General features: G+C 33.7%; 1 long non-coding RNA gene across 1 annotated transcript in view; it reads right to left on the bottom strand.

Moving 5' to 3' along the window:
• Window positions 1-43: 43 nt before the first annotated feature.
• Window positions 44-11,919, bottom strand: part of LOC143059959 (uncharacterized) — a 120,366-nt gene continuing 108,490 nt past the window's right edge. Inside the window, exon 3 of the long non-coding RNA XR_012973717.1 lies at window positions 44-787. This is a non-coding gene — a long non-coding RNA (uncharacterized LOC143059959). The remainder of the gene's footprint in view (window positions 788-11,919) is intronic.

The following is an 11,919-nucleotide window of genomic DNA, read 5'->3' as shown; positions in this document are numbered from 1 at the left end:
GTCTTATTCTTTAAATTGCAAGGTTTTCTTGTTTTAAAAAGATGTTTCCAAGTTATTTTATATATGATATCAAGCAGATTATACATTATTGAAACTGACCCAGTTTAACTGAACGCCTTTCTTCGTAAGAGTTATCTCCCCAAACACTATTTTTCTTGTTATCTCTACTACTTTAATTCACAACAGTAAAGACCATGACAAAACTACTTTCCCACATTGGTATTAAATCCTCAGGATGTTGACCACAATTTTGACCAGATAAATAATTAAAATGGCAAGGTGCACAACTATAGATGTCATGATGGAAGTACACCACTAATTCATATGGCCCCATTGCTTTCTATGTTAAATTCCTCAATTTCAAGCACTCAGGCACAGCTCTTTTGTTTTAAGTTCAAATAAAATGACAATCATTGCATGTCAAAGCAACACTTCATGGTGTCTTGTACTGACAAAAAATCAGCATACCTTTAATGGCATATAAGAAAGAACTGGTTCCCAAAACTTCGGATGTACCAAAATAGGTACTTCAGATCTGACAAACAGGCAAAATGTACCCTCTTTTTTAAATTTCATGCAATTTTTTTTATTATTAAAAATTATAAGTCAAAAAGTGTTCAACAATGATCACCAGTCATTCAGCTTTCATTTGATATCAAAATTGCCTAAATATTCTACATATTTTGAAAGTTACACCCATGCGTAGGAACTATTTTGTGTTAAATACGTACTACTTTCTGGCAATGGTATGTGCTTTCCGGCCGGGCCCGAATTAGTGTTGTTACACCTATAACAAAACCAAACTTGCCATATTGACTTCAGCATTTCTTAATTTCATTCTATGATATATTCTAAGCAATAAAAAACATATAAAGCTTTAGTCCAAACACTATTTTACTGATTTTAAGCTCAAATTGGACTGGTAGTAACATATGTGTTATGCAAAAAAAACCTGCATATAGGGATATTACCAATGGCCAGTATGATTTTTTTTATTCTCAATATCGTGGTTCTATTTGTTAATTTAAACTAGGAAAACAATGTGCTTACCAATAGTCATATTTTTGTCAGAGGATGTTCATTTAATAAAAATATATTAGTCCAAACCTAAGACATAATTGAGAATATTGTCCCCCCTTTTTTCTTCAAATTAGAAAAGGGACATTTTTGGTACAAACCAAACTTCTGTGGTACAATACAGATTATTGAGAGCAATTTATATATCCCTCAGCTGGATAACATGCAAAACTGGTTCAAAATTGCATGTACAGTGAGATTTTGGAATTCTTATATGAGTGTATAAAACCAATAAAACTTGAAAAATCATTGGATTATTTGACCAAGAGCTATTTTTTTTTAAAAATAAACAAGTCATAATATGCATGTTTTATTGATTTAAATCCCAAATAATGCAAAAATAAGAACTTGGGGTGACAAGTCTTAACTGCATGCATGTTGTATGACCATAAAAGGCTAAAATACCTTATTGTGTCAATTTAAGAGCTGAAACTTGGCATAAACAGAATTGTTCATCCACAAAAGTTGATTAATCATGATTACTGACATCAAATATGACCAATTTTCATTGGAATAGGTAAAACTTCTAAAAATTGAATTTCTGATGATTCTCTGTAATAGGAAGTACACCACTAATTCATGGCCCCATTGCTTGCTATGTTAATTCCTCAATTTCAAGCAGACACAGCTCTTTTGTTTTAAGTTCAAATAAAGTGACAATCATTGCATGTCAAAGCAACACTTTATGGTGTCTTAATGTACTGAAAAAAATCAGCATACCTTTAATGGCATATAAGTAAGGACTCTGTGGGAACGTCACGTCAATAAACTCATATCTGCCGTAATGCATAATTGGTGTTATCGACGTTGGTAAAAAATTACAAAAAAAGACTTTTTCACTCGATGTCCGTTAAAAATTAAATATCACAGGAAACTTAAATTTTAGCTCTTCAAACTAGGCTAAAAGTTATAGATTTTACCTTTTTGTATCTGTAATTCATAACAATGTGAAAATCGGTAATATTATCCACAACGTTTATTTTTCGCTATCATATGCAACAATTTAATATGCTATCGGGACCTAGCGCTATTTATAGAATCGTAAACAGACATCAAAATTTTACATGCATCATCCTGAAGTTGAGAACAGTAAAGTTTTGTAGGTATCCTAATCCAATGTTGTCAATAAGGTGTCTAATTTTGAAGAAAATCAACAAAATTTTGAGTTTTCCCCCGAAAAGATACCCATTGTTCACATATTTTTCAAGGATCTGTAATGTTTATTGGTCGTTATGGTTATAAATCAAGTAGAATCTTAGTGTAACAATGTATGGTTTACGCTCGAGAAAGAGTTACGCAGATTTAGACGTTTGGCGGGGAAATTAGTGGCAGGGTCGAAAGTTATAGGGGTGATCGTAAAGGACTCGCTATGCTCCGTAAGGGTAACATTTAGAGAACACCCCTATCAAGGAAATAGTATAGTCGCCCTGGGGTATATAACAGAGTGAGAAACGGCACTCGAGGCTGTCGGTTGGCTGTCGATGAGCCGTCTCAAGTCAACAGAGCGTACGTTGATTATATTAAGCGCTAGTAAGAGCCTTAATATATAAAGGACACTTTGTACCGGGTACAAAGTGAACGTACACATTGACAGGATTGACAAGGCAGACTGTCCAACTCGGAGGACAGGCTGTACCAGCCCGCCTTGTCTGGTAGTGACAGGTTGTTCCAGCCCGCACTGTCTGGTAGTGACAGGTTGTCCCATTCGGAGGACAAGTTGTTCCAGCCCGCACTGTCTGGTAGTGACAGGTTGTCCCACTGGGAGGACAAGTTGTACCAGGCCGCTCTGTCTTGTATTGACAGACTGTCCCATCCGGAGGACAAGCTGTACCAGCCATATTGTCTATCAGTGACACATCGTCCCATCTTGAGGACAGGCTGGTTTATTGTATTATATTTGTATATATATAATTGTCCATTGTTACTTTATATCGACAAAGAGTCAATGTGTATATTTTAGTTCATTGTGCATAATTTAGATAGTTGTAGTTTTTAGCATTACCGTATTGTTTGTGGACAACTTGGATCCAAGTATTGACTGGAACGGACGTTTGGGATATTAACGCCTGGTTACACGTTACATATTTGGTGGCTAGCGGTTGGGATTCAAGTTGTCTATCAATTAATTTTTGGATTGATTTGTCGTCATTTAATGTGTTTTCAGTATTGATTTGAAAGATTAAAGCGGATCAACCGTGAGGCATAGTTATTAGTCACGGCTGAGTTGTAACACGAGTGTATTATTTAATAAAAATTGTATTATTTTGATTACACTGTACTGTAATAAATATGTCAAATATTGACGATCAGATTGCAGAAATAAGTAGACAAATACAGTCTCTTAGTGAAAGCACAATACAACATGGACAAGGTTTTATATCATCTACACCTAAAGAGCAGGGTGTACGTCCAATGGTTGTTAAAGATAAAGATAGATATTTCAATCATAAGCAGGAATTAACGAAAAATCAAAGTACTGCTCATACTGTTTGCTATGGTTCGAATGATTTGAAAATCAAACCTTCAAAATATGATGGCAATACTCCTTGGATAGATTACTTAGCACACTTTGAGATGTGTACACTTGTTAATATGTGGTCTGAATACCAGAAAGGTTTGTACTTGGCCGTGTCACTGGTTGGAAAGGCTCAAGCAGTCCTTGGTGATTTACCAAAGGAAAAGAGACAAATATTTTCAGACCTAGTATATGCATTGGAGGAACGCTTTGCTCCATCTTGTCAAACTGAACTGTATCGTGTACAATTCAAGGAATATCGACAAAAAGCAAGTGACACTTTGCCGGGGTTAGGTCAGTCAGTTCGAAGACTTTCTAATCTGGCATACCCGACTGCTCCGTTAGAATTAAGAGACACGCTCGCCAAAGAACAATTTATAGATGCGTTAGTAGACTCTGAAATGAGATTGAGAATTAAACAGTCTCGTCCAAAAGGTCTTAACGATGCTATACGGTTGGCAGTTGAACTTGAAGCATATAACAAACCTGAGAGTAGAGCAATAGAAAGTATAGGTCACTTACGACGGACTACTAGTGACGAACGGACAGAAGCACCTACTAGTCCTGATACGGCTGTATCTATGACACAAATGACGACGTGGATGCAGACAATTGAAAATAGTATACAATCCTTAACAAAAGAAATTAAAGATTTAAAGTCCCAAAGAAAGTTCCAACCACGGAGAAAGATAAATAACTTACAAAGTAAAGGTAAAATGGGTGGTCCTTGTTTTAGTTGTGAAGAAATAGGACACTTTGCAAGAAATTGTCCCAATAATATTCAGATACTTAGTACTCGGGAAACAGATAATAACGGAACATATACGGACGGTACGGTCAAGACACTGAAGTCTGAGGTTAAGTATAATGACAAAGGCGCTGTTGTTGTTACAGCATCAGAGAATGCAGGAATGTTTGTTGAGCTGAGCATTCAAGGTGTACCAGTCAAATTTGTGGTTGATACCGGAGCTACACTTACTTTAGTTTCTACAAGAGTATATGATTCAATTCCTGATTTATGTAGGCCACATTTGAGTAAAACTAGGTCACAGATAAAGTCCGTCAGTGACAAGTATTTAAGCCCTCGGGGAAAAGGTAATTTTACACTTGATTTTGGTCAAGAGAAGCTTACTTCAGAGGCTGTTGTAGCTGACCTACAAGTCGAAGGAATTCAAGGTTTAGACTTTATGAAGAAAAATAAGTGTTTGATTGACGTGTCTGCTAACGTATTACACATCGATAACGTCAAGGTCCCCCTATGTGTTCAAGGTACCCAAAATAGAAATGCTGATGTTCAGAGAAAACAATGTCGGTTAACATCAGACAGACAGTCAATAACGGTTTCTGATTGTTCTAAGAGAGAACAAAGTCAGGTGAATACAGTTAAAAGTCAGATGCCCGACAAAAGTAAAGACTTGACTTTAATAGAGTTGCAATCAAATGACTCGGACCTTACACTTGTTAAGCGGTGGCTGACAGAAGGTCAAAGGCCACAGTGCAATGAGGTATCAAGTAAGGGATATTCTCTAAGGTCATTATGGAGTCAGTTTGGTTGTTTAGAAGTCCTTCGTGATGTAGTAGTTAGACGTCACGACGATCGGGAGCGGAACATTGTGAAATTACAAGCGGTAATTCCAATGTCGGAGCGCAAGCAAGTATTAGAATACTGTCATGACACAGACTATGCTGGTCACTTAGGTACGCGTACGACTCGAGAGAAGATATGTCAGTCTTACTATTGGCCTGGTATACAGTCCGACGTTAGGGCATATGTCGCTAGTTGTGCTAAGTGTTATAAGAGAAAACGCCAAATGAAAAGGAAGCGTGTCTCAATAAGATTAGAGGAGGGTAATGGTCGTCATGAGAGTAAGAGACCAGCATGTATGGCTGATAATGTAAATAAGTGAAATTCATATTGTGTCTAAATTTTGTTGAATTATATTTTGTAATTTTGAATGTATCATGCGGGACGCATGTAGATTGAGGCGTGGGTTATGTAATGTTTATTGGTCGTTATGGTTATAAATCAAGTAGAATCTTAGTGTAACAATGTATGGTTTACGCTCGAGAAAGAGTTACGCAGATTTAGACGTTTGGCGGGGAAATTAGTGGCAGGGTCGAAAGTTATAGGGGTGATCGTAAAGGACTTGCTATGCTCCGTAAGGGTAACATTTAGAGAACACCCCTATCAAGGAAATAGTATAGTCGCCCTGGGGTATATAACAGAGTGAGAAACGGCACTCGAGGCTGTCGGTTGGCTGTCCGTAAGGGTAACATTTAGAGAACACCCCTATCAAGGAAATAGTATAGTCGCCCTGGGGTATATAACAGAGTGAGAAACGGCACTCGAGGCTGTCGGTTGGCTGTCGATGAGCCGTCTCAAGTCAACAGAGCGTACGTTGATTATATTAAGCGCTAGTAAGAGCCTTAATATATAAAGGACACTTTGTACCAAGTACAAAGTGAACGTACACATTGACAGGATTGACAAGGCAGACTGTCCAACTCGGAGGACAGGCTGTACCAGCCCGCCTTGTCTGGTAGTGACAGGTTGTTCCAGCCCGCACTGTCTGGTAGTGACAGGTTGTCCCATTCGGAGGACAAGTTGTTCCAGCCCGCACTGTCTGGTAGTGACAGGTTGTCCCACTGGGAGGACAAGTTGTACCAGACCGCTTGCTTGTATTGACAGACTGTCCCATCCGGAGGACAAGCTGTACCAGCCAAACTGTCTATCAGTGACACATCGTCCCATCTTGAGGACAGGCTGGTTTATTGTATTATATTTGTATATATATAATTGTCCATTGTTACTTTATATCGACAAAGAGTCAATGTGTATATTTTAGTTCATTGTGCATAATTTAGATAGTTGTAGTTTTTAGCATTACCGTATTGTTTGTGGACAACTTGGATCCAAGTATTGACTGGAACGGACGTTTGGGATATTAACGCCTGGTTACACGTTACAGATCCATCGCTCCACGCAATCTACAACATATCATCTTTACAACAATGGCCAGTTTAGGTAAATGTGTTACGAATTGACGAGGCGCCAGTGCGTCAAAGGCGGCAAGGTCCAGCATTAAAAGAACCAAAAAGCGCCGTAACGTTAGATTTATTCACTGTTCACATCATCATGCAGTTAGTTAAACTTTCAATTTCTGCTAAAAAAAAAATACACTGACGAACGTAATGGTTGCGTTATTCACGATCCATTGTTGTCAATTAATCAGATTATAAATTCGAATACATATTTACTTCCATGCACAAATACGACAAAGAACGCTCGAAAACTAACTTCATGAAATATTGTCATATAAAGGTTAATTCCCTTTGTTTATAAAAAATAGTTTGGGTTACTTTGCAGAATATTCTGTACACTTGAATTCACATAACTTAATAAAAACTGTAATGCAATAGTAAGAGTTAAGTATAAATAATTTATTTACTCAACCAATTAATACTTTCCTTTAAAGAAAAAATATATTATTATAATTGAATTCAAACAGTCCACGTTTTGTAAAAATAATTTGAAAAAATAAACTATTCCCCCTTTTTCCAAAAGTAAAAAAAAAAAACAAGACGAAAAAGAAAAGTCAAAATGATTAAACGAAAAATTAAAATGAAAATAAGCAAAACAAGCAAAAAAGAATTAACAACTTCATGTTTTATTTTAAAACAATATGGATACAAAACAAAATAAAAATAAGGAGATGTGGTATGATTGCCAACGAAAAAAAATATCCATCAAAGTTCAAATGAAGTGGATGTAGCAATTAAAGACAACCGTACGGCCTTTAACAATGAGAAAAAAACCATACCATATGGTCGGCTATAAAAGCTTGTTATTGATTGTCCTCAGTTATTACCATTCAGTATTGATTAAATTTGAAAGCAACAAGTATAATATTTATAATAAGCATTTGATTCAACATTGAATTTGTGTCACGGAACACATACTACACGAAACACGTCTTCTTTAAAATATTAGACCCCGTTTACAATTGTACGAAATTGAACTGATCTTTATTTGAATCGATCTTAAAAAGACCAGTTCGCGTTTACATTTGCAAAAGCAAGATCGATCGAGATCGATCTTATTTAATCTAGTGCGTTTACACTGCATCATAAACAGAAACGGTCTGATCTGATTACTTTACATTTCGTAAACAAATAATCGTAAAAATAGAATTGAATAATAACGAGCGCATTTCGCGCGGACTATCACACACTGCAAAATTATGGAGAAAATAGTTGGATCATTGGAATGTGGTATGCAGTTATCAATTATCTTTTTGGTTCACAAGTCACAAGTTATTAAACAAAGAAATGCGAGACGACTATCACTTAAAAACAAACTGTCAATGCCTTTGAAGATAAGGATTTGCAGCAAAGAACTAGAATTTATCGGTTCAGAAAAATGATCCAAAAACGGCGGAATCATTTCCCATTCATCGTTTTTAAACACGTGTGTTTTTGCCACCGAACATGCACAGATTTATTTTCATATCCAAATAGAACATTCACTTGAAGAAAGCTCGATCACGATCGATTGCGATCGATCTTAGCGTTTACACTTGAAGAAAGATCGATTCAAATCTTTTTAAGTCCGATTAAAGATCGATCTTTCCCGTTTACATTAGACTAAGAATCGGTCTCAAAAAAGATCGATCTCAAGAAAGATTGATCTCTTTTACAAGTGTAAACGGGGTATTAGAAATTTACATAAATACTTCCAATCAAAAAATACTAAACCACTCACTAAATTCATTTCGAAATTGCAAAATTGCTGCACTTATTTGAACCAAGCGTATGTCAAAGTGTTACATGTATATGTTTAAAATCTAATAACATATCCCAAGTCAAAGTTAAAGGCAGTTTCTTGGCAGTTTTTTAGCCTTCCCAGTTCAGAAATTTAGCAGTTTCTGATGCTTGGTAGTTGTTAACCTTTCAAAATTAACCAGTTACTTCATATAAAAAAATAGCAGTTTTTCTAAACCTTCACAGTTATTCTGGCAGTTCAAAGCAGTTCCTTAGCTGTTTTAGGCAGTTCGTTAGCATTTTTTTTTTACGAAATATTTAAATTAGGTACAAAAAACTGCTTTCAGTTCATGAATATTCATATCTAACTGCTTCAGGTTAATTGATATTCATATAACATTGGGAAATAACTACTAAGGAAATGTTAATATGGTCATGATCTTATGCATTATTCATACTAGTAGCTGTTAAAAAGTAACATAATTATCTAAAACAAAAATATACTTTCTGAACAAATTTATTGTTGTTATCCATGCAACTGACACAAAAGACATAAAGTTACCTTAAATAACAAGTGACAAATGAAGAACATATTATTGTCATTTTTTATTATACAATACTAATAATTAAGTAGAATACTGGAAAGAAATATTTCCGATGAAGAAACTACTTTTTATTTTTTGAATTCGCCCAAAGGTCCCATATTTACTTATTTTTTTTCAACCAAAGATACCTTTTATTTATAAAAAAAACTTCAACCTTAAGGTAAAGACCAACTTATGTTTATGAATTTTTGAAGCATGACATCTAACCTTCTTTAATATAAAGCATAATGCTGTCATTAATGATAAGCATTTATCTAATATAGTAGTGTATTATATAGATAATTAATTGCTTATACGCACTAGAATATATTTTCATATTGAAGCATATATTGTTCATAAGTTATTTACACAAAAATGTTGCATTTAAATACAAAGGCACATCCGATTAGAAATGGAAAACATGGACATTTTGCTAATTAAGGAAAACTCAACATCTTGAAAGCGGAACAATTAATCAAGAAATTTGTCTTACGCCTTACCCTTTTAAGAAGAAAGGTCATATAAAGTTTGTGTGCGAAAAAAAAAAAGACACAACGTTACCTTAAATAACAAGTGACAAATGAAGAACATATTATTGTCCTTTCTTGATACAATACTAATTATTGAATAGAATATTGGAAAGAAATAACTACGATGAAGAAACTATTTTTATTTTTGAATTCGCCCAAAGGTCCCATATTTACTTATTTTATTCACCCAAAGGTCCCTTTTATTTATCAAACAATTATCAACCTTAAGGCAAAGACCAACTTATGTTTATCAATCTTAGTTGCATGAATTTTAACCTTCTTTCATATAAAGCATAATGCTGCCATTAATGATAAGCATTTTACTAATATAGTAGTGAAGTATATAGATAATTAATTGCTTATACGCACTAGAATATATTTTCATATTGAAGCATATATTGTTCTTAAGTTATTTACATAAAAATGTTGTATTTAAATACAAAGGCATACCCGATTATAAATGGAAAACATGGAGAGTTTGCTTATAAAGGAAACTCACCATCTTGAAAGCGGAACAATGAATCTCGACATTTGCCTCACGCCTTACCATTTTAAGAAGAAAGGTCCTATGAAGGTGGTGTTCGAAAAATAAAGACACAAAGTTACCTTAAATAACAAGTGACAAATTAAGAAAATATTATTGCCCTTTTTTGATACAATACTAATAATTAAATAGAATATTGGAAAGAAATAACTCCGATGAAGAAACTATTTTTAATTTTTTAATTCGCCAAAAGGTCCCATATTTATTTATTTTATTCACCCGAAAGTCCCTTTTATTTATCAAAAAATTATCAACCTTAAGGCAAATACCAACTTATGTTTATCAATTTTAGTTGCATGAACTTTAACTATCTTTAATATAAAACATAATGCTGCCTTCAATGATAAGCATTTTATTAATATAACAGTGTAGTATATAGACAGTTAATTAATTATACGCACTAGAAAATATTTTCATATTGAAGCATAGATTGTTCTTTAGTTATTTACACAAAAATGTTTTATTTAAATAACAAGTCATATCCAATCAGTAATGAAAGACATGCAGAGTTAGCTAATAAAGAAAAACTCACCATCTTAAAAGCGGAACAATGAATCAAGACATTTGTCTCACGCCTTACCCTTTTAAGAAGAAAGGTCATATGAAGGTGGTGTTCGGAAAAAAAAGACACAAAGTTAACTTGAATAACAAGTGACAAATGAAGAACATATTATTGTCACTTTTTTTATACAATACTAATAATTAAATAGAATATTGGAAAGAAATAATTCCGATGAAGAAACTATTTTTTATTTTTGAATTCGCCCAAAGGTCCCACATTTACTTATTTTATTCACCCAAAGGTCCCTTTAATTGATCAAAACATTATCAACCTTAAGGCAAATACCAACTTATGTTGATCAATTTTAGTTGCAATAACTTAAACCTTTTTTAATATAAAACATAATGCTGCCTTCAATGATAATCATTTTACTAATATAACAGTGTAGTATATAGATAATTAATTGCTTATACGCACTAGAAAATATTTTCATATTGAAGCATATATTGTTCTTTAGTTATTTACTCAAAAATGCTTTATTTAAATAACAAGGCATATCCAATCAGTAGTGAAAGACCTTTTATTTATCAAAAAACTACAAACCTTAAGGTAAAGACCAACTTATGTTTATGAATTTTTGTAGCATGACATTTAACTTTCTTTAATATAAAGCATAATGCTGACATTTATGATAAGCATTTTTCTAATATAATAGTGTAGTATAAAGATAATTAATTGCTTATACGCACTAAAATATGTTTTCATATTGAAGCATAGATTGTTCTTAAGTTATTTACACAAAAATGTTGTATTTAAATACAAAGTCATATCCGATTAGAAATCGAAAACATGGAGAGTTTGCTAATTAAGGAAAACTGACCATCTTGAAAGCGGAACAATGAATCAAAATATTTGCCTCACGCCACACCCTTTCAAGAAGAAGGGTCATATGAAGGTGGTGTTCGAAAAATAAAGACACAAAGTTACCTTAAATATCAAGTGACAAATGAAGAACATGTTATTGTCCTTTTTTGATACAAAACTAATAATTGAATAGAATATTGGAAAGAAATAATTCCGATGAAGAAACTTTTTTTAATTTTTGAATTCGCCCAAAGGTCCTATATTTACTTATTTTATTCACCCAACGGTCCCTTTAATTGAACAAAAAAGTATCAACCTTAAGGCAAATACCAACTTATGTTTATCAATTTTAGTTGCATGAACTTTAACCTTCTTTAATATAAAACATAATGCTGTCATTAATGGTAAGCATTTAACTAATATAACAGTGTAGTATATAGATAATTAATTGCTTATCCGTACTAGAAAATATTTTCATATTGAAGCATAAATTGTTCTTTAGTTATTTACACAAAAATGTTTTATTTAAATAACAAGGCATA

This window comes from Mytilus galloprovincialis, unplaced genomic scaffold, assembly GCF_965363235.1.
Source record: "Mytilus galloprovincialis unplaced genomic scaffold, xbMytGall1.hap1.1 HAP1_SCAFFOLD_47, whole genome shotgun sequence".
Lineage (NCBI taxonomy): Eukaryota > Metazoa > Mollusca > Bivalvia > Mytilida > Mytilidae > Mytilus > Mytilus galloprovincialis.
This window is presented reverse-complemented; position numbering and strand designations above follow the sequence as displayed.